Genomic DNA, 21,468 nt, shown 5'->3' on the forward strand with positions numbered 1-21,468 from the left:
TGTGTCTTAGGATACCTTCCAACACAATGATAAGGATTTGGTTTGTAATTGCATGACTGTTAAAAAGAGTTATAAACATAGAGAAAAGTTTGATTTACTCTTGGTATATGCTTGGTTATGGTTATAATGTATGACTTCACATGCAATCATAAAAGAAAATTTAGTTTTTGTAACATGCCTGAAGGAAGGAACTCAAACAAATGCTACAACCCTGAGAGACTTGAGCCTATAACGTTCTTTGGAGAGTATAATCTGTGATTTCTTGTTTTCTAAAATCGTTGCATGATCTCATTATTCTTTGCTTGGTTACTACTTAGAAGGCGTTTCATCATATAGTTCCAAATGCTAGAACTCATGCCCATTTCATTCAAAGCATGTTATTGATTTACATAACATATATCAAGATGAAGTTGTGTAGTTGCCACCATAGCCAAATAGCCTCACTTCCCATATTTCGTATATGTTGTAAGTTGTACCCCCGTTGAGCCGTGTTAGCCCATGTTCTTTGTTAACCCACTTTTTCCTCACCTAGCCTAGTTTAGGACAATCCCCACCCTTGTTCTTAAAAGATAGTGAGCATGACTTAATTGAATTCCTTTTGAGTTACATTATGAAAGAAAATAAGTGTGGGGGAGAGAATGTTTAAGTGTTTATGTTTTGAGATTCAAAAGAAAAAAAAAAAAAAAAAAAAAAAAAAAAAAAAAAAAAGAGAAAAGAATAAGTGATTGAAGAAAGGTTCCAAAACACCAATTCTGGGCGTAAATTGTCTAAATTCTCCCTTTTTGTTCAAAAGTTGAGTTTTCATTCAAAAGTGAATTCTAAGTTGATTCAAATGCTTTGCTCACTATTTCTTTAAGAACCTTTGTTTTCCATATCCCTTCTTTGTTATCCACATACCCCAAGCCCCGTTACAACCCTTGACTTCTATCTTGAGTGTTGTGTATTTCAATTTGTGGAGTTTGAACTTGGTATGAGCTTATGGTGTCACTGGTTCTCGCGTCTAAGTAGTAGCATTCCATTCATGAGATCATATCTAAACATGCTTATTAACTCCAGAAATTGCGTTCTTTGTGATACTTATATGTGAGTGTTCGTTTTCATGTTACATCAATCTTCTCACATATGACTAGATTAGGGTGTGTAGTTAGAAATTCTGAGTGAAAAATCGAGTGCATATCTTGTAAGGAATTGAGCAAATTCTCTAAGGCATGTTACTACATTCAAAACATGGTTTTAAATGCTTAATTGTGAACTAGTATATGGTGACTATGATTAAGAATGTACTTAAGTGTGAAGATGACTAAAATCTGTGAGAATAATGATTTTTAACATGTCATTGGAAATCCCTAAGATGGTTGTTGGAAGGTTTAGGTTGTGTTTTACGTGTTTAGTGTCGTTTTGTTTATTTGTTTTTATTCTGTTTTGCTCGAGGACTAGCAAAAGCTAAGTGTGGGGGTATTTGATAGGAGCATAATCATGCGACTTAAATGGCTTGTTCTCGTGCATTTACGTTATGTTTCTCTCGTTATTTTAGTCCTTTATGCTTCTTTTGTGTGTTTTCAGGTTCTAAGGGCCTAGGGAGCAAGAAAGTGCATTTTGAGGCCATTTGGAGCATTTTTGGGCATGGATTGGATAGCTTAATCATGGAGCAAAGAGGATGGACGAAATTGAAGCCTTGTATGCTCTTTGGGGACATCAAACAAAGGGCCTAGCCCAATCAAACACATTATGCCATACAAACCAACCTATTTTAGGCCCATTCTATGTACTTAAACCCTAGCCCTTTAAACTAGTTCATTTATCACTTATCAAACCATTCACTTATCACTCACCACATATCATTCACTTATCACTTAACATATCATTCATTTATTTCACTTCCATACTCCTCTTAATTCCACATGCATTCTCACACATGCACATCATTCACTCACATTTCCACCATTCATTCTTTATTCCACAAACAAGTCACATGCATTCACACATCAACAAAACAACTTCAATGCCGTGGGTTCCCATTTCCTTTCCAAACATCTCACATGCATTTCCACCTTCCTACTTCATCATTTCACCACATTCTCCCTCTTTAACTCACATGCATTCATCATAATTCACAACACAAAACAGCCAACACATGCACCAAAACCTTCAATGCCGTGAGTTCCCTTTGAAATTCCAGCATCTTCACATGTTTTTCTAGCTTTCCCTTTCATTTCCATCACTCATTCTTCATCATTTCAGCCACCTACATGCATTAATTATTAATATCTTCATCATTGCATCCAGAAAATGAGCAAGAAAGCTTCCCAAACACATGCATACACACACTATTTTCAGCACACACATGCAATTCCAACATCAATGCCGTGCACTCCATTTGCTTTCCAGATTTTCACATGTGTCCTAGCTGTTTTCTCATCATTCCTCCACACAAACACATTAAACAAACAGCCATTTACACCTCCACTCCTCCTATAAATACCCTTGCATTCATTCATTTAGGAATCATCTCATTTTCATACACAACACACCACAAAACACTTCCATCTTCTCCCTAGCCATGAGTCTCTCCATTTTCTGCACCAGTCCCTTCCCTTTCTCCTCCATTTCTTCCATTTCCATAATCCCCCAATCCATTCAACACACCAACAACATCCCTTAGTCCTTATGCTACAACGAAGACGAAGAGAAGAGGGCCTAAACGTTCATACAATTCACGTTTGAGTTGTTGGAATGTTTACGCGTTTCTTTGATTTCAATGTTTAAATTCAATTCTCTTTGTTTTGTAATATGAGGAATGGAAGAGAAGAGTGCCTAAACGTTCATACAATTCAAGTTTGAGTTGTTGGAATGTTTAGGTGTTTCTTTGATTTCAAAGTTATGAGGAACTAAACCCTTTTTGGCTAGGGGTGATTTCAATACCATGTTTATTTATGTGATATGAATTGATGAATTCCGGTTATGAACTCTTGATTCGTGAATGCAATTGGCTTAACTATTTGATGATTAACTTATTTGTGTTTGTTGATTGAGGGTCGACACTTAATTAGCATGCATGAATATGTGGCTAAAGTTTAAGAAGGTTTCACATAATCGTTACTAACTTATACTTGAAAGTAGTGAAGGTCGCTTGTCACGATCGCGTTAAGTTTAATTCTTAGCATGAGTAACATGATGTCATAGTTGCAAATGCTTTGTCAATGCTTATGGTTTTCATTATTCTTAATGATCTTCGATTGTATCTCTATTATGATGACATGTAGGGAACTTTTGAGAATGTTTTGGGTTGTCAAATGATGCCATCCAATCCAATAATATAAGGAAAATCTGAGGGTTAACTAGTGATGTCACGGTTAATTTGGGGCATTGTCGTTCATAATTCAACGAAGGAATAACTGGAAATTGATTCATATGCATAAATATCATGTGTAGAGAAAGAACCCTTAGCTAGCTTCCCATCCATTCATTTCCGTCAAATCCATATTTACAATTTGTTTTGTTTCCAAGTATTCATTTTAGTTTAAATTCGTCCAAATCCAATTCCCCCCTATTTCGTTGAAGTCTTAGTCTTAATCTTTCTTATTTTTAGTTTTGCTTTCTTCGAGCATCAAATAGTGTTTTATATTGTGTTTTTATGTTTTTAAGTCAATTTAGAAGGTTTTAGCAAGCCCTCCTAATCCCCGGTCTAGAACGATCCCTACTTACATACTTCACTACAATTGACAAAAACGAGGGTTTAATTTGAGTGTCAAGTAAATCACGCATCACTTGTGCCAAGACATATCCAAACAGGTTGGAGAGTTTGCATCAATTATAGGAAGCTCAGCGCCACCACAAGGAAGGACCACTTCCCTTTGCCGTTCATTGATCAAATGCTTGAAAGGTTAGCCGGTCATTCTTTTTATTGTTTTCTTGATAGGTATTCGGGATATAATCAAATTGTCATAGCCCCAGATGACCAAGAAAATACCACTTTCACGTGTCCTTTTGGTACTTTTGCTTATTGTCGCATGTCATTCGGTTTATGTAATGCACCGGCCACCTTTCAAAGATGCATGGTAAGTATATTTTCAGATTTTGTGGAGAAAATAATTGATGTTTTTATGGATGATTTTAGTGTATTTGGAGATTCGTTTGACGATTGTTTACATAATCTCACTTTAATCTTAGAACGATGCATTAAAACTTACCTTGTTTTAAATTGGGAAAAATGTCATTTCATGGTAAAACAAGGCATAGTTTTAGGGCATATAATTTCGGCCAAAGGGATTGAAGTTGATAAATCAAAAATAGATCTTGTACGCTACTTACCCTCTCCTACTTCGGTTAGAGAGGTTCGTTCTTTTCTTGGACATGCAGGATTCTATAGGCGTTTCATCAAGAACTTTTCAAAAATCTCCAACCCCCTTTGCCGACTTCTTTAAAAAGATGTGCCATTCAAATTTGACGTGGAGTGTGAGAAGGCCTTCAAACACCTCAAGGAAATGCTCACTTCGGCCCCCATCATTGTTCCACCAGATTGGATCCTTCCTTTTGAGCTTATGTACGATGCCTCGGATTATGCATTAGGAGCTGTTTTAGACCAAAGGAAGAACAAGCAGCCACATGTCATCTATTATGCATCCCGGACCTTGACTGATGCCCAATTGAACTACTCAACAACGGAAAAAGAACTTCTTGCTGTTGTTTTTGCTTTAGATAAATTTCGTTCTTATTTACTTGGTACTTAAGTTATAATTTACACTGATCATGCAGCGTTGAAGTACTTACTCACCAAAAAGAAGGCTAAGCCAAGGCTTATTTGTTGGATGCTTCTACTTCAAGAGTTCGATATCGAAATTCGGGACAAGAAAGGAAATGAAAACGTGGTGGCTGACCACTTGAGCCGCATGGTACATGAAGAAGAGGCCGTACCTATCCCAAAGACATTCCCAGATGAGCAGTTGATGTCCGTCGAGGTAAGTGAGCTGTGACATCCCGTCCCGAGATTATTAAAACGTACGTGCGAAATGACCCTTTTGCCCTTAGTTTGTTTTCGTTATGTTGTTTGGTTGTTTGTGTGGTGTACGTGCGAAATGACCCATTTTTGCAATCGAACCATTGAAGCTTTGCTCAAGAGATATAACATCACACATAAGGTGGCAACACCTTATCATCCTCAAACAAGTGGGCAAGCCGAGGTTTCTAATCAGGAAATCAAGCAAATCTTGGAGAAGACCGTTAGGCCAAACCAGAAGGATTGGAGTTTTCGTTTGAATTATGCATTGTGGGCATATCGTACGGCCTACAAAACACCAATTGGAAGTCCCCATTTCAGCTCATCTATGGGAAACCATGTCATCTTCCCGTTGAATTGGAGCACAAAGCACATTGGGCCGTCAAAACGTTCAACATGGACATTGATGCCGCTGGAATCCATAGGAAACTTCAATTGAACGAGCTTGAGGAGATAAGGCATGAAGCATACGAGAACGCATTGATTTACAAGGAGAAGTCAAAGGCATTCCATGACAAGATGATTCGTAGCAAGACATTTGTTCTAGGGCAGAAAGTGCTACTCTTCAATTCCCGCCTTCGCTTGTTTCCAGGTAAGTTACGTTCTAAGTGGATTGGCCCGTTTGTTGTTATTAATGTATTTCCTTATGGTGCAGTCCAAATTCAAAGCTTAACGACTGGCCAAGAGTTCAAAGTCAACGGACATCATTTGAAGCCATACTATGAGAACTTTGAAGAGCATGTCGTGGATGGTGCAAGCTTCCATGCCGTGGGCCCCATTGAAGCTTAAGAGGAAGGATCGTCCAGCTGGAAGACATTAAAGCAAGTGCTTCTTGGGAGGCAACCCATGCAAATAAAGAAGAACTAGGAAGCTCCAACACTCCATAACCAGATTTGCGTTCCTAAACCCTACTCTTTATTGCTTTTATTTTGCCATGTTTGTCGTGTTATGTGGTTGTTTGTTTGTGAGTCTATGCTCAAAACATTGAGGAAAATGTTTGGTTTAAGTGTGGGGGGTAAACAAAGTGTTTTTCATAAAAATTCGGGGGATTTTATCACCTATCATTTCTAAAGTTGTTTTTCACTGTTTTGAAGTGTTTTTAGTGTGTTTTGAAGTGTTTTTATGTGTCTTAAACAGAAAATCCGAAAATTTGAAAGAAAAAAAAAAAATCGAAAAAGAGTGTTTTGAAAACCCAAAAAGAGTTGTTTTTAGAGTCGTTTTTGTTTTTGTGTTTGTTTTTGTCTTAGGGTACCTTCCAACACAATGATGAGGATTTGGTTTTTAATTACATGACTATTAAAGAAAGTTACAAACATGGATGGAAGTTTGATATGCTCTTTGGTTATATGCTTGGTTATAGTTGATATGTACAAATTCACATGTAATCACAAAAAGAACAAATCAGTTTTTGTAAGATGCTTGAAGGAAGAAACTCAAACTAACGCTACAACCCTAAGAGATTTGAGCCTAAACATTCTTTGGAGAGTTATTAATCTTGATTTCTTGTTTTCTAAAGTCATTGCATGATCTCATCATTCTTTGCTTGGTTACTACTTAGAATGCGTTTCATCACTATAGTTCCAAATACTAGAACTCACGCCCATTTCATTCAAAGCATAAAATTGATTAGCATAACAAATAATAAGATGAAGTTGGTTAGTCTAAACCCAGAGCCAAAAAGCCTTACCCCTTTGCATATGTATTGTAGGTTTAACCGACAAGAATAAGTTATCCATCAAACAGTTAAGTAAATTGCATTCACAATTTATGAAATCACAACTGGAATTAATCAATTCATATCATAAACATAATCATGGTTTCAAAGCCTCCCCTAGCTAAAACGAGTTTAGCCTCTCATGTTCACAACAAAACAAAGAAAATTTGAATTAAACATTGAAAACAAAAGATAGATTACACCTAAAAACGTTCCAACACTCCAACTTGAATGCAAAACGTCCAAGGCTTCTTCTTCTCATCTTCTTCCTTGCAAAGCTGCGGCACAAGAGTCTAGGGGTGATTTTGGATGGATTTCTGGGTTAAGGATGGATTTAGGTTGGTAGGGTGGTGTGGCAAAGGTTTAGGAAGGGTGTATGAGTGTTTGGGTGAAGGTATGGAAGTATGGAAGTGGTGGGAGAGTGGTTGATGGCTACAACAAAGGCTTAAGTGTTTTGTGAATGATGGCAGATTGTATGAATGAGTGATTAGGTTTGAATAAGGGTGCAGCCTTGGGTATTTATTTGAAGGAAAGAATCCTAACTTTTATTACATAATTTAGGAAAGGATTAGACCCCAAATCCATAAGGAAAATGAGATATAAAATCAGAAATCAAAGGGAAAGGGGAAGGAAACTTGCGGCCAAATAGTGTAGGAAAGGGAATATGATTTAAGGCTGAAATAAGGCAAGGATTTTGGATAGAATAAGTATGTAAGGTACGGCTTTGAATAGGGTGAAATAGGAATGTGATCTTGTGACACAAAATAGGAAATATGTATTTCCCTTGCACGGCAAAGAAGGGGAAGTTTAACAATGCACAACAAGGGACATGAGGATGCAAGGAAGGTTCACTTTGTGTCCTAAAATACATAAGAGTCCTTCAAGGTTGCTGGAACATAGGGCTTTTAGGATTAGGAAAGGTCAAACCAAAATAGGAAACCTTGGCTTAACCTTCCTACTTCAAGTAGGAAACCTTCTTTAACTTGGAATCCTTCTTTGATTAGGAATCCTTCTTTGATTAGGAATCCTAACATCTTTAGGTCTTCAATTTCGTCCATTCCTTTTGCTCCAAGCATATGCTATCCATTCCAAGTCCAATTTTGCTCCAAAAGGCTCCAAAATACACCTTCTTGCTTCCTTAGCCATATGAACCTATAAGCACACGAAAATAGCTTAAAATACTAAAATAACTATGAATTAACAACATAAATGTGAGAAAACAAACTAACTAAGTCGCCTAAATGTGCTCCTATCAACCATCATCCATCTATTTCCACCAAATTCGTGTAAATCTGCCTAGTTTTAGTTCTTGTTTTGTTTACTTTATTTTCGTCCAAAACCAAATCCCCCGTTATTTTAGAATGTCTAACTAGTTAGGATCTGTTTTAGATTGTGTATTCAAGTGTTTTGAGTCAAGTTAAAACTAAAATTTGTCCAAAATTGTCTTTAGAGTCAAAATCTGCCCAGTTTGTGTTTCTAGGCAGTTTTGAGTGTTTTTAGCTTATTTTGAGGCTTGTGAACTTGTTTTGAGTCTTTTAAGTTTAGTTACGTGTTTTAAAGCTTAGTTTTATCTATTTAAGTCAATTTAAAGTGTTTTAGTAAACCCTCCTAATCCCCGGTTTAAGAACGATCCCTACTTACATATATACTACAATTGTCAAAAGAGGGTTTAATTTGTGTGTTAAGTTAATTTTCGCATCAAATTTTGGCGCCGTTGCCGTGGATTAGCAACTTTGCTAATCCCTTGTTATTTCTTTTTGTTTATTTTCGTGTGTTTTTGGTTTTAGTTGCTGACCTTGTTCAGTTTTCTTGTTTTTAGGTACTAGTTTATGACTCGGAGTTCTCAACCGGTTTGTGAGCATATCTTAGACTTTGATGACGATTTTGAGCGAACTTTGAGAAGGAAGAGGAATCAACAAGAGCCCCAACCACCTCAACCTGCACCAGATCTTGAAAAAGACGAAGTACAAGTGGAAGAGGAGACAACAGCTCAGATTTTTGAGGAAGAACAAGCTATGGCAGCAGACAATCGAACAATCAAGGAGCTTTCCGCATCGGGATTGGACAATGTCATGCCTTTATGCATTCAATATCCAAGGGCAACCCCAGACAAGACCGACGAGTTCGAATCAAAGTCTAGCTTACTGCACCGTATTCCTAAGTTCCATGGGTTGTCCATGGAAGATCCTAATAAACACTTGAAGGAGTTTGAGGTTGTTTGCTCAAGCATGACCCCGATGAATGTTGATGGGAGCATTTCGAAGATGAAGGCTTTTCCCTTTTCTCTCTTGGAAAAGGCTAAAGATTGGTTGTATGAACTAGCCCCCGGAACTATCACATCATGGGAGAGTATGAAATGGGCGTTTTTGGAGAAGCTTTTCCCAACTTCTCAAGTCATTCTTTTACGCAAAATGATTAGTGGCATTCAGCAAAACTAAGGTGAATCATTTCCAACTCATTATGAACGTTTTAAAACTCTTGTTGCTTCATGTCCACAACACCAAATGAAGGAGGAGCTTCTTCTTCAATATTTCTACGAAGTGCTTCTACCAATTGAACGACAAATGCTAGACGCCTCAATGGGAGGAGCTTTAGTGGACAAAACGTCCATGGCTGCCAAGACTCTCATTGCCAACCAAGCTTTAAATGCTCAACAATATGAAGGCATTGGTCAAAGAGACATACCACGACAGCAACAAGTTAATGAGGTAAGTGCTATTTCCAAACTTCAAAATCAAATGGCTAATCTTACTTCTCTTCTTTCGCAAGTGGTTGAAATACCAAAGGTACAAAGTGTGGCTGTTTGTGGCATGTGCTCAATGAATGGACATCTCACGGATAAGTGCCCTCAATTGATCGAGAACGGAGGGTGGGAATCTGCCAATGTCGTGGGTTATGGGAGCCAAAACCAACCAAGGAGTGATCCTTTCTCTAATACATACAATCCCGGTTGGAAAGATCATCCAAATATCAAATGGAGGGAGCCCCAACAACCCCAACAACAAAGCGCATTTAGGCAGCAACCTCCAGGATTCTACCAAATGCTGTATGCACCCACACAACCCCAAGCACAACCTGCCCAATCCAAATCAGGTTCATCCATAGATAATGATCAAAAATTTCAATTACTAACTTCTACAGTGCAAAGAATGCAAAATAGGGACAAAAAGGTTGATGAATTAGAGAAGTAAGTAGGGCAGATTGCGGAGTTCATTGATGTGAAATATTCTAACATTCAAATTAAAACCCTATGATTGTAGTATGTGTAAGTAGGGGTTCGTTCTAGGCCGGGGATTAGAAGGGATGTTAATCTACTCTAAACTGACTTAAAAACACAAAACTAAACTTAAAAACACTTAACTAGACCTATATGACTCAAAACAAACTAAAAAGACTCAAAACAGCACAAAACAATCAAATAGACTCAAACTAGACTCTAAAGGGTGATTTGGACGAATTTTAGACTATTAAGACTCAAAACACTAAATTGGATAGATTTGAACACGTTTCTAACTAATCTAACACACTTAATTAAAAGGGAGATTGATTTGGACGAAATTAAAGTAAACACAAATAGATTTAAAAACTTAAACAACTTTGGACGAAATTAGGGAAAAATATGGGTGATAAGCCAGCTAGAGGGTCCTTCTCCACACATGACACACTTGCATACAAATTGATTTCTAGTTGTTTTTCCAATAAACCATGAACCTCAACATCCCAGATTAATCGTGAACAGCACTAATTAACCCTCAGATTTTCCTTAAGTCATTAAATTTGATGGAATATGCATCGGCAACCCAATTATTCTTCAATAGTTCCCTACATGAACATCATAATAGAGATACAATCAAAGATCATTAAGCTTTGTGAAAATCATAAGCATTGACAAGACATTCGTAACTATGAAAAGCATGATACTCTTGCTAAGAATTTACTTAACACGATCGTGACTAGCAACCTCCACTACTTATGAATATAAGTTCATAACGATTAGGTGAAACTCCCTTATATTTTAGCATCAAATTCATGCATGCAAACTAAGCGGGCCTTCTTAATCAACACAGAAGAATAAGTTCTTAATCAAACAGTTAAGTAAATTGTATTCATGATTTATAAAATCACATCTGAAAGTAATCAATTCATATTGCAACTATAATCAATTCATAACGAGTAGGTGAAACTCCTTGATATTTTAGCTCCTTATGTTCGCAAAACAAAGATAATTAAACTTAAACATTAAAAACAAAGATAGAATAAACCTAGAAACACCCCAGGTGGCTCCTCCTTCCTTCCTTGCTGCGCACGATGGCAATTTTTGTGAATTTAGGCTCTTGAGGTGTGGTGGATGGTGTGGTGTGAAATTGTGGTAGAGGGTGGTGGTTTATGAGTGTTGTGGCATCATGTATTTATAGGGTGAAGGGAAGGCACGAATTTGGGCTGAAAAGGAGAGGAATTAGGACCAAATCACCAAAGAACAAGGCCACTTTCAATCAGATTCCAAGGAGGACAAGGAATGGTCCTTGTGGCAGATTCTAGAACTTCTAAAAGGGTTACATGTAGCATAAACTTAGGGTGCGAAAATAGAGCTTCTAGAACATGATATTTAGGTGATTTAATGTGAAAATGAGTCCTCTTTGAAGTTGGAATTGAGGTAGGAAAAGATTAGGATAGGATAAGATAAGATAAGATTGGATAAGGTTTGGATAAGATAAGGAAATTTGGATAATATTCCTTCTTTGTAGCTGATTCCTTATCTTCCAAGTCTTCAATTTAATTCTTCCAGATGTTAATCACATTCCTAGCCTCTCTTGATCTTCTAATTCGTCCATCCTCCTTGCTCCATGTATGTGCAATCCATTCCAAGCCCAAAATTGCTCTAAAATGCTCCAAATTGCACTTTCTTGCCAACTTTGTCAATTGAACCTGAAAACACACAAAAATAGCTTAAAACACTCTTAACCAGTAGAAATTAGCTATGTAAATGCAAGAAAACAAGCTAACTAAGTCACATAATTATGCTCCTATCATTCATGGGCCAATTCGGAGAACAAGGCAAGTTGCCTAGTTCAACCGTTGTCAACCCAAAAGGAGGATTTGAATCTGCCAAAGCAATCATGTTGCGAAGTGGAAAACAAGTTGGAACAGCCTCACAACCATCTAAATCAGCCCCAACTGAGGACGAAAAGTTGCAATTCGAGGAGGAGGAACAAGAGCAAGCCACGACAAGGGTAGCACCACCCATGCCGTAGCCACCCGAACAATCCCATTCGTCTTCCAAAGGTAAGGAGGTTCCAAATTCGATTATTTCTAATGTTATTCCCCCAAATATACCCTTTCCTCATAGATTCATGCAATCGAAGAAGGAGGAGGCTGAAAAGGACATTCTGGAGACATTTAGAAAAGTACAAGTCAATATACCACTTTTGGATGCAATTAAGCAAGTTCCAAGGTATGCCAAGCTTTTAAAAGAACTTTGCACCAGGAAGAAGAGAATTTCGAACAAGGAGGTTGTCAAGGTAAGTGAAAATGTCTCAGCCATCTTACAACGTAAAATGTCCCCTAAATGCAAAGATCCGGGTAGTTTTACAATTCCTTGTTTATTAGCAATAATCGTTTTGAACATGCCATACTAGACTTAGGTGCATCTATTAATGTCATGCCTTACTCAATTTATGCATCTATGAATCTAGGTGAGTTAAAAAATGATGGTGTGATTATTCAATTGGCTGATAGATCTAATGTCTATCCAAAGGGTGTTTTGTCAGACGTTTTAGTGTAGGTCAATCATTTAATCTTTTCGGCGGATTTCTACGTGCTTGAAATGGAAGTGTTAGACCATTCCCCTTCGTTGCCAATCCTCCTTGGACGCCCATTCATGAAAACTGGCCGCACTAAGATTGATGTGTTTAATGGGACTTTAACAATGGAATTGGATGGGGAAGTTATTAATTTCAATCTTTCTGAATCTATCTGATGCGAAAATTAACTTAACACACAAATTAAACCTTCGTTTGACAATTGTAGTATATATGTAAGTAGGGATCGTTCTAGGTCAGGGATTAGGAGGGATTGCTAATCTAATGAAAACTGACTCAAAGATACAAAAATATGCTTCAAAACACTTAAACAAACTCAAAAGACTCTTAACTAAACTTACATGACTCAAAACAAACTTAAAAGACTCAAAACAACACAAAACAATGAAAAAGAATCAAACTAGACTCTAGGACTCAATTTGGACGAAAATTGAATTAGTTTTGACTCAAAACACTTAAAAACACACAATAACTCAGATTCTAACCTAATTGACACTTAAAACAAAGGGGGTTTTGGTTTTGACGAATTTGAATTAAAACAAAACAGAAACTAAACTAGACAAAGTTATGAACGAATTTGGGTATATGGATGGGTGATTAGCTAGCTAAAGGGTCCTTCTCCACACATTACACACTTGCATACAAATTGATTTCCAGTTGCTTTTCGATAAACCATGAACCTCAACACCCCATATTAACCGTGACATCACTAATTAACCCTCAGATTTTCCTTAAGTTATTGGATTGGATGACATCATACGACAACCCAAAGCATTCTTCAAAAGTTCCCTACATGACATCATAATAGAGATACAATCAAAGATCATTACGTTCTATGAAAATCATAAGTATTGACAAAGCACTTGTAACTATGACATCATGATACTCATGCTAGGAATTTACTTAACATGATTGTGAAAACAACCTTAACTACTTGTGAATATAAGTTTGTAACGATTATGTGAAACTCCCTTATATTCTAGCCCCAAATTCATGCATGCAAACTAAGTGTGCAAGGGACAAACAAGAATAAGTTATCCATCAAACGGTTAAGTAAATTGCATTCACCATTTACGAAATCACAACTAGAATTAATCAATTCATATTGCAAATATAATCATGGTTTCAAAGTCTCCCCTAGCTAAAACAAGTTTAGCTCCTCATGTTTACAACAAAACAAAGAGAATATAAATTAAACATTGAAAACAAAGATTGAATACACCTAGAAACGCTCCAACAATCCAAGTTTGAATGGCCAAAACGTCCAAGGCTTCTCCTCTCTTCTTTCTCCTTCTTTGTTGCGGCACAAGGGTGTTTGGGTATGAATTATGGTGATGGATGGATAGGTTGGATGATGGTAGGGGGTGGATGATGGCTGAATGAATGGGGAGAATGAGGAATAATTCGTATGGATGTGTATGGATGTCTAGAATCTCCCATAAGTGCGGCAGATTATGTATATATAGAGGGAGAAAGGTTAAGGCAATAAGTAATTAATTTGGGAAGGTTTTTAGCTCCAAATCCTCAAGGAAAAAGGGTAACAAATCAGAATTCTAAGAGGAAAAGGAAAGGAAATTTGCGGCATTGACTAGAATAAAAAGGGAAAGAAGATTTTGGAAGAAAAAGGTAAGAAAGGTGCGGCATAGACTAGGATAGTGCAAGGAATCTTTGGTTTGTGTCCTAAAATGCATAAGATACCTTCAAAGTTGCTGGAACTTAGGGATATTTAGGATTAGGAAAGGTCAAACAAAAATAGGAAACCTTGGCTTAACTTTCCTACTTCAAGTAGGCAACCTTCTTTGACTAGGAATCCTTCTTTGACTAGGAATCCTTCTTTGATTAGGAATCCTTCTTAGATTAGGAATCCTAACACCTTTAGGTCTTCAATTTCGTCCATTCTTTTTGCTCCAAGCATAAGCTATCCATTCCAAGCCCAATTTTGCTCCAAAATGCTCCAAAATGCACCTGTTTGCTTCCTTAGCCATATGAACCTAAAAACACATGAAAATAGCTTAAACTACTAAAATAACTATGAACTAACAACATAAATGTATGAAAACAAGCTAACTAAGTCGCCTAAATATGCTCCTATCGTTTACATATTTACATCAATCTTCTCACATATACCTAGTGTAGGGAGTGTAGTCAGAAAATCTGTGTGAAAATAGAGTGTATCCAGTGAGGAATTAGGGGATTCTTTAAGGCATGTTACTACATTCAAAATCATGTTTTAATTGATTAAATGGGATCTAGTGTGTGGTAGCTATGGTTAAGTATATGCTCAAGGGTAGGGATAACTAAAATCTATTTATGTGGTGTTCTTTAATGTGTGATGTTCATTGGAAATCCCTGAGGCACATGTTGGAAGGTCTAGATTGTGTTTTGTTTGTTTTGTTTATTTCGTTTTGCTCGAGGACTAGCAAAAGCTAAGTGTGGGGAAATTTGATAGGAGCATATTTATGCTACTTAGTTATGTTGTTTCCTTGCATTTAGTTACTTAATTACTATCTATTTTAGTCTTTTAAGCTATTTTCGTATGTTTTTAGGTCCTAATGGCAAAAGGAGCAAGAAAGTGCATTTTGGGGCTATTTGGAGCAGTTTTGGGCATGGATTGGATAGCTTAACTATGGAGCAATATGGATGGACGAAATTGAAGTCAAGAGATGCTAGGAAAGGCTAAAAATCTAGAGAAAGAAGTCCAAATGCAAAGAAGATAAGGAAAGAGCAAGAAATAAGGAACCTTATCCAAATTTCCTTGTCTTATCCAAACCTTATCCAACCTTATCTTATCTTATCCTATTCTAATCTTTTCCTACCTTAATTCCAACTTCAAAGAGGACTCATTTTCACATTAAATCACCTAAATATCTAGAAGCCCTATTTTCGTGCATTAAGTTTATGCCACATGTAACCCTTCTAGAAGTTCTAGAATCTGCCACGAGGACCATTCCTTGTCCTCTTTGGAACCTAATTGAAAGTATCCTTGTTCTTTGGTGATTTGGAGTCCTAATTCCTCTCCTTTTTAGCCCAAATTCGTGCCTCCCCTTCACCCTATAAATACTTGATGCCACAACACTCAAAAACCACCACCCTCTACCACAAATTCACACCACACCATCAACCACACCTCAAGAGCCTAAATTCACGCAAATCCCCATTGTTGGCAGCAAGGAAGAAAGGAGGACCCACCTGGAGTGTTTCTAGGTGTATTCTATCTTTGTTTTTAATGTTTAAGTTTAATTATCTTTGTTTTGCGAACATGCGGAACTAACTTCTTTTTAGTTAGAGGTGAATTCGAAGCCATGATTATATGTTTTATATGAACTGATTACGTCCAGTTATTGTTTCTTAAGGCATGAATGTGATTTGCTTATCTAAGTTATTAAAACTTGTTTATGTATGTGGGTTGGGGGTCGACACATAATTTGCATGCATAAATTTGATGCTAGAGTATAAGGGGGTTTCACGTAATAGTTATTCACTTATATTCACAAGTAGTGGAGGTTGCTAGTCACAATCGTGTTAAGTAAATCCTTGGTATGAGTGTCATGCCTTTCACAGTGATGAATGCCTGGTCAATGCTTACGATTTTCATAGAACTTAATGACTTTTGACATGTATCTCCATCATGCGTTTCATATAAGGAACTTGAGAAAGATAATTTGGTTTAGATGCGTATTCCATCTAAATCAATGAAATAAGGAAAATCTGATGGTTAGTTGTGCGATGCAACTAACTTGGGGCGTTGTCATTCATAGTCTAAAGGAATAATAACTGGAAATTGGTTCGTATGCATATATCATGTGTGGAGAAGGACCCTCTAACTAGCCTTTCACCCATTTATTTCACTTAAATTCGTTTTTCCAAAGTATTTTCTACGAAGTTTTTGTTTTAAGTTTTAAATTCGTCAAAAACAATCCCCCTTTCATTTAGTCTTGTTATTTGAGTCAAAATCTGTTTTCTTTGAGTCTTTTGAGTCAAGTTAAGGTTTATTTTCGTCCAAAACACTTGTTAGGCCTAAAATTGAGTCTTTTTAAGTGTTTGTTGTTGTTTTGTGTGTTTTAAGTTAGTTTAGAGTCTATAGAGTCTATTTTAGTGTTTTTTTTAGTCTTAATTGTGTTGATTAGCATCCCTTCTAATCCCCGGCCTAAAACGATCCCTACTTTCATATACTACAATCATAGGGTTTTAATTTGAGTGTTAGAATATTTCACATCATTCATTACTTTGCTTCATGTTGCTTGAAGAACCTTTGTTTATCCTTTACCTTTCTTTGTTAACCAATACCCTTAGCCCCGTTGCAAACCTCAACTTCTATCTTGATGTTATCTGTTCAATATGTGGAGTTTGAAGTTGGTATGAGCATATGGAATCACTGGTTCTTGTTCTAAGTAGTAGCATTCCATTCATGAGAATATACATGCCATTGTCATAAATCCAAAAAATGCTTTCTTTGTTATAACATATATGAGTGTTAGTCTTCATGTTAAATCAATCTGCTCACATATACCTAGTAGTGTAGGGTGTGTAGTTAGAAAATATGTGTGAAAATAGAGAGCATTCTAGTAAGGAATTGAGGGAATTCTCTAAGGCATGTTACTACATTCAAAACATTGTTTTAATTGATTAAATGTGAACTAGTAAGTGGTAACTATGGTTAAGTGTTTGTTAAAGTGTAAAGAAAGCCAAAAACCATGGGAATGATGTTCTTTAATGTGTCATGTTCGTTGGAAATCTCTGAGGTACATGTTGGAAGGTTTAGAATGTGTTTTGTTTTGTTTGTGGTTTCTTTTGTTTTGTTTTGCTCAAGGACTAGCAAAAGCTAAGTGTGGGGAAATTTGATAGGAGCATTGATGTGAAATATTCTAACACTCAAATTAAAACCCTATGATTGTAGTATATTAAAGTAGGGATCGTTTTAGGCCGGGGATTAGAAGGGATGCTAATCAACAAAATTAAGACTCAAAAAAACACTAAAATAAACTCTATAGACTCTAAACTAACGTAAAACACTCAAAACAGCAACAAACACTTAAAAAGACTCAATTTTAGACCTAACAAGTGTTTTGGACTAAAATAAACCTTAACTTGACTCAAAAGACTCAAAGAAAACAGATTTTGACTCAAACAACAAGACTAAATGAAAGGGGGATTGTTTTTGACGAATTTAAAACTTAAAACAAAAACTTTGTAGAAAAAACTTTGGAAAAACGAATTTAAGTGAAATAAATGTGTGAAAGGATAGTTAGAGGGTCCTTCTCCACACATGATATATGCATACAAACCAATTTCCAATTATTTTTCCTTTAGACTATAAATGACAACGCCCCAAGTTAGTTGCATCGCACAACTAACCATCAGATTTTCCTTATTTCATTGAATTAGATGGAATACGCATCTAAACCAAATTATCTTTCTCAAGTTCCCTATATGAAACGCATGATAAAGATACATGTCAAAAGTCATTAAGTTCTATGAATATCATAAGCATTGACAAGGCATTCATCATTATGAAACGCATGAGACTCATACCAAGGATTTACTTAACACGATTGTGACTAGCAACCTCCACTACTTGTGAATATAAGTGAATAACTATTACGTGAAACCCCCTTATACTATAGCATCAAATTCATGCATGCAAATTAAGTGTCGACCCCCAACCCACATACATAAACAAGTTTTAATAACTTAGATAAGCAAATCACATTCAAGACTCAAGAAACAATAATTGGATAGAATCAATTCATATAAAACATATAATCATGGCTTCGAATTCACCTCTAACTAAAAAGAAATTAGTTCCACATGTTCACAAAGCAAAGATAACTAAACTTAAACATTAAAAACAAAGATAGAATACACCTAGAAACACTCCAGGTGGCTCCTCCTTCCTTCCTTGCTGCCAACAATGGGGATTTGTGTGAATTTAGGCTCTTGAGGTGTGGTGGATGGTGTGGTGTGAATTTGTGGTTGAGGGTGGTGGTTTTTGAGTGTTGTGGCATCAAGTATTTATAGGGTAAAGGGGAGGCACGAATTTTGGGCTGAAAAGGAGGACACTTTCAATTAGATTCGAAGGAGGACAAGGAATGGTCCTTGTGGCAGATTCTAGAACTTCTAGAAGGGTTACATGTGGCATAACCTTAATGCACGAAAATAGGGCTTCTAGAACTTGATATTTAGGTGATTTAATGTGAAAATGAGTCCTCTTTGAAGTTGGAATTAAGTGATGCGAAAATAGTTAAGCACACAAATTAACCCTCTTGTTGTCAAATTGTAGTAAGGATGCAAGTAGGGATCGTTCTGAACCGGGGATTAGGAGGGCTTGCTAAAACCTCTAAACTGACTTAAAAACATAAAAAGAAAGTTAAAAACGTTCACAAAGACTCAAAAGACTCAAAACTGCCTAAAAACACTAACTAGGCAGTTTCTGACTCTAAACACAATTTTGGACGAATTTAAGATTATAGGTTGATTCAAAACACTTTAAAACACAAACTAAACAGATTCTAAATACTATAGAACAAGAAAGTAAAGGGGGGTTTTGAATTGACGAAAATTGAAATAACAAAACAAGTTATAAAACTAGGCAGATTGTAAAACGAATTTTTGGAAACAAGATGATGGATGGATTAGTTAGAGGTCCATTCTCCACACATGACACATTTGTATATGAATCGATTTTCCAATTGCTTTTCACTAACTATGATGCTCAACACCCCAAGCTAACCGTGATGCACTAATTAACCCTTAGATTTCCTTATGTCATTGAATTGGATGATGCATGCGACAATTCAAATTATTCTCCAATGGTCCTCAACATGAATGCATAGAAGAGATACAGTGAGAGATCATTATGCTCTATGAAAATCATAAGTGTTGACGAGGCAATTGTAACTATGAATGCATGATACTCTTGCCAAGAATTCAATTAACGCGGTTGTGACTAGCAACCTTCACTACTCATGTTTATAAACTTGTGACGATTAGGTGAAACTCGTTTATAAACTAGCATCGAGTTCATGCATGAAAGCTAAGTATGCATCCTTAATCAACATACAAGAACAAGTTTTGAATAAAACAGATAATTGAATTGCAATCACAACTTAACAAATCACAATTGGAAGAAATCAATTCATATTTCAAACATGTTCATGGCTTCAAACTTTCCCCTAACTAATTAGGGGTTTAGCCACTCATGATTACAGCAAACTCAGAAAGTAATAACAAGGTAAACATTGAAAACAAGAACGAAGTACACCTAAGAACGCTCCAATCTGCAAGCATGAAACATTCAAGGCCTCCTTCCTCTCCTAATTGCTGCGGCACAAGAGGTTATTGTGAGTTTAGGGGGTTATGGTGTTGGAAATGTGCCCTAAAACCAATCATATGATGATACTTTATGGACATTTCACATGTTAAACTAATCTAGTTTAATGTAAAGGGCAAAGATTATTGTTTGAGCCGTCTCATATAAATGTTATATGCTTAAACGATAAGTCCAAGGAATATGTGATTAGGAAGAATGCGATCTAAAGAAGTTAGATTCATGAGACCATTCTTTCGTTGACACATCCTAAACGTTCCTGATCATAGGATTGTCAATTGGGCATTGACAGTCCGTTAAGATCAGTACGTGCTATGTCTTCTCTCAGGGAGAGTGACTAGTCTCAAGTCATTGGTGTGTGTGACATCAAGACAAGTGCGTAGGTGCTCAATAGAGAATGAGTTCACTGAACACGATCAACGAAGAGTTCTCATATCCATGTCACATGAGAACTCATGGTTGGGATAATGCAAATTAGTCTTTTGACCTGAGGCATCACAGTTGTCTTGTGGTTAGGTCCTTAATCTTTGATTATGTCAAAGTCACTCCATCAGGAGGGTGTCCACGGCATCGTTGGGGTTAAGCCACTTAGCCATGGAGGCAAGTGAATGCGCAACAAGGGATCTCTAACCTTCAAACTGTTTGAGGGAGAATACTCTATGATATGATTTAGAATCTCTGGCCAGAGTATGAATGAGATTTAGGAATGTGTTCCAAATCACATTCAAGATAATCATATAAGCACAAGACTCACATTGGATAGTAGACATGAATAAACTATCGAACCAAACAATGTGGTCAAGAGTATTGTATTAGAGAAAGACCGTATTGCATTTGTAATCCTAAAACTGAATAGGTTCTCCACCTCTTCTGATTAGCTTGGGTAACCATGACATGCTGCTAGGCGTCAACCATGGTTTGTGGAAGCCCTAAAAGTGTATTATCACTAACGGGAGAATTGAAAGTAAGTTTCAATTCATAATCGATTTGAAAGAGTTTGAATCGCCCACTGCCTCGCTAAAAGGAACCTAATGGATCGTACACCGTGTAAGGTAGAGATTGAAGATTCAACGGAGATGAGTAAGAATAATTAAATGGTTTAATTATTTATGGCAAGGATTAATTAATATGATTATTAATCAAACGAATAAGTTCGTTAAAAGACCACGGGATAGTTTTGGACCTTAAGGCCCAATGGGCTTCGAACGTCAAGTCCATTGACTTAAGTTGTGTGACAACTTAATGAATAATGATTCACAAAGGCCCAAATAGCCCAATAAATCCCATGTTAAAGAAGGAGTGGTTTTGGACTTATTTACAAGTTTGCCACTCAAATGAATTAAGGAATAAGTATGACTTTATAGCCAAAATTCATTAAGGGTAATTTTTGGGGAAAGGATGAGAACACAAGCTCTCCTTTCTCTCTAAAATTTCAGCCACCTTGGAGGGATCATCTAGCAATCAAACTCCTCCAAGGTCACTCATTTCTTCTACAATATGCCTTGGTGTGGAGACTTAGAGGTTTTCAATTTTGGGAACTTAGAGAAACCTTTTCATCCATCCAAATCCATGGATCTAAGATGCAAGGAATGAAGGCCCTCTCTTTGGGTGA

Source organism: the organism of the source record quoted next, unplaced genomic scaffold (assembly GCF_019419815.1).
Source record: "Pyrus x bretschneideri cultivar Hongxiangsu unplaced genomic scaffold, Pyrus_bretschneideri_v1 Contig96, whole genome shotgun sequence".
Taxonomy (NCBI): domain Eukaryota; kingdom Viridiplantae; phylum Streptophyta; class Magnoliopsida; order Rosales; family Rosaceae; genus Pyrus; species Pyrus x bretschneideri.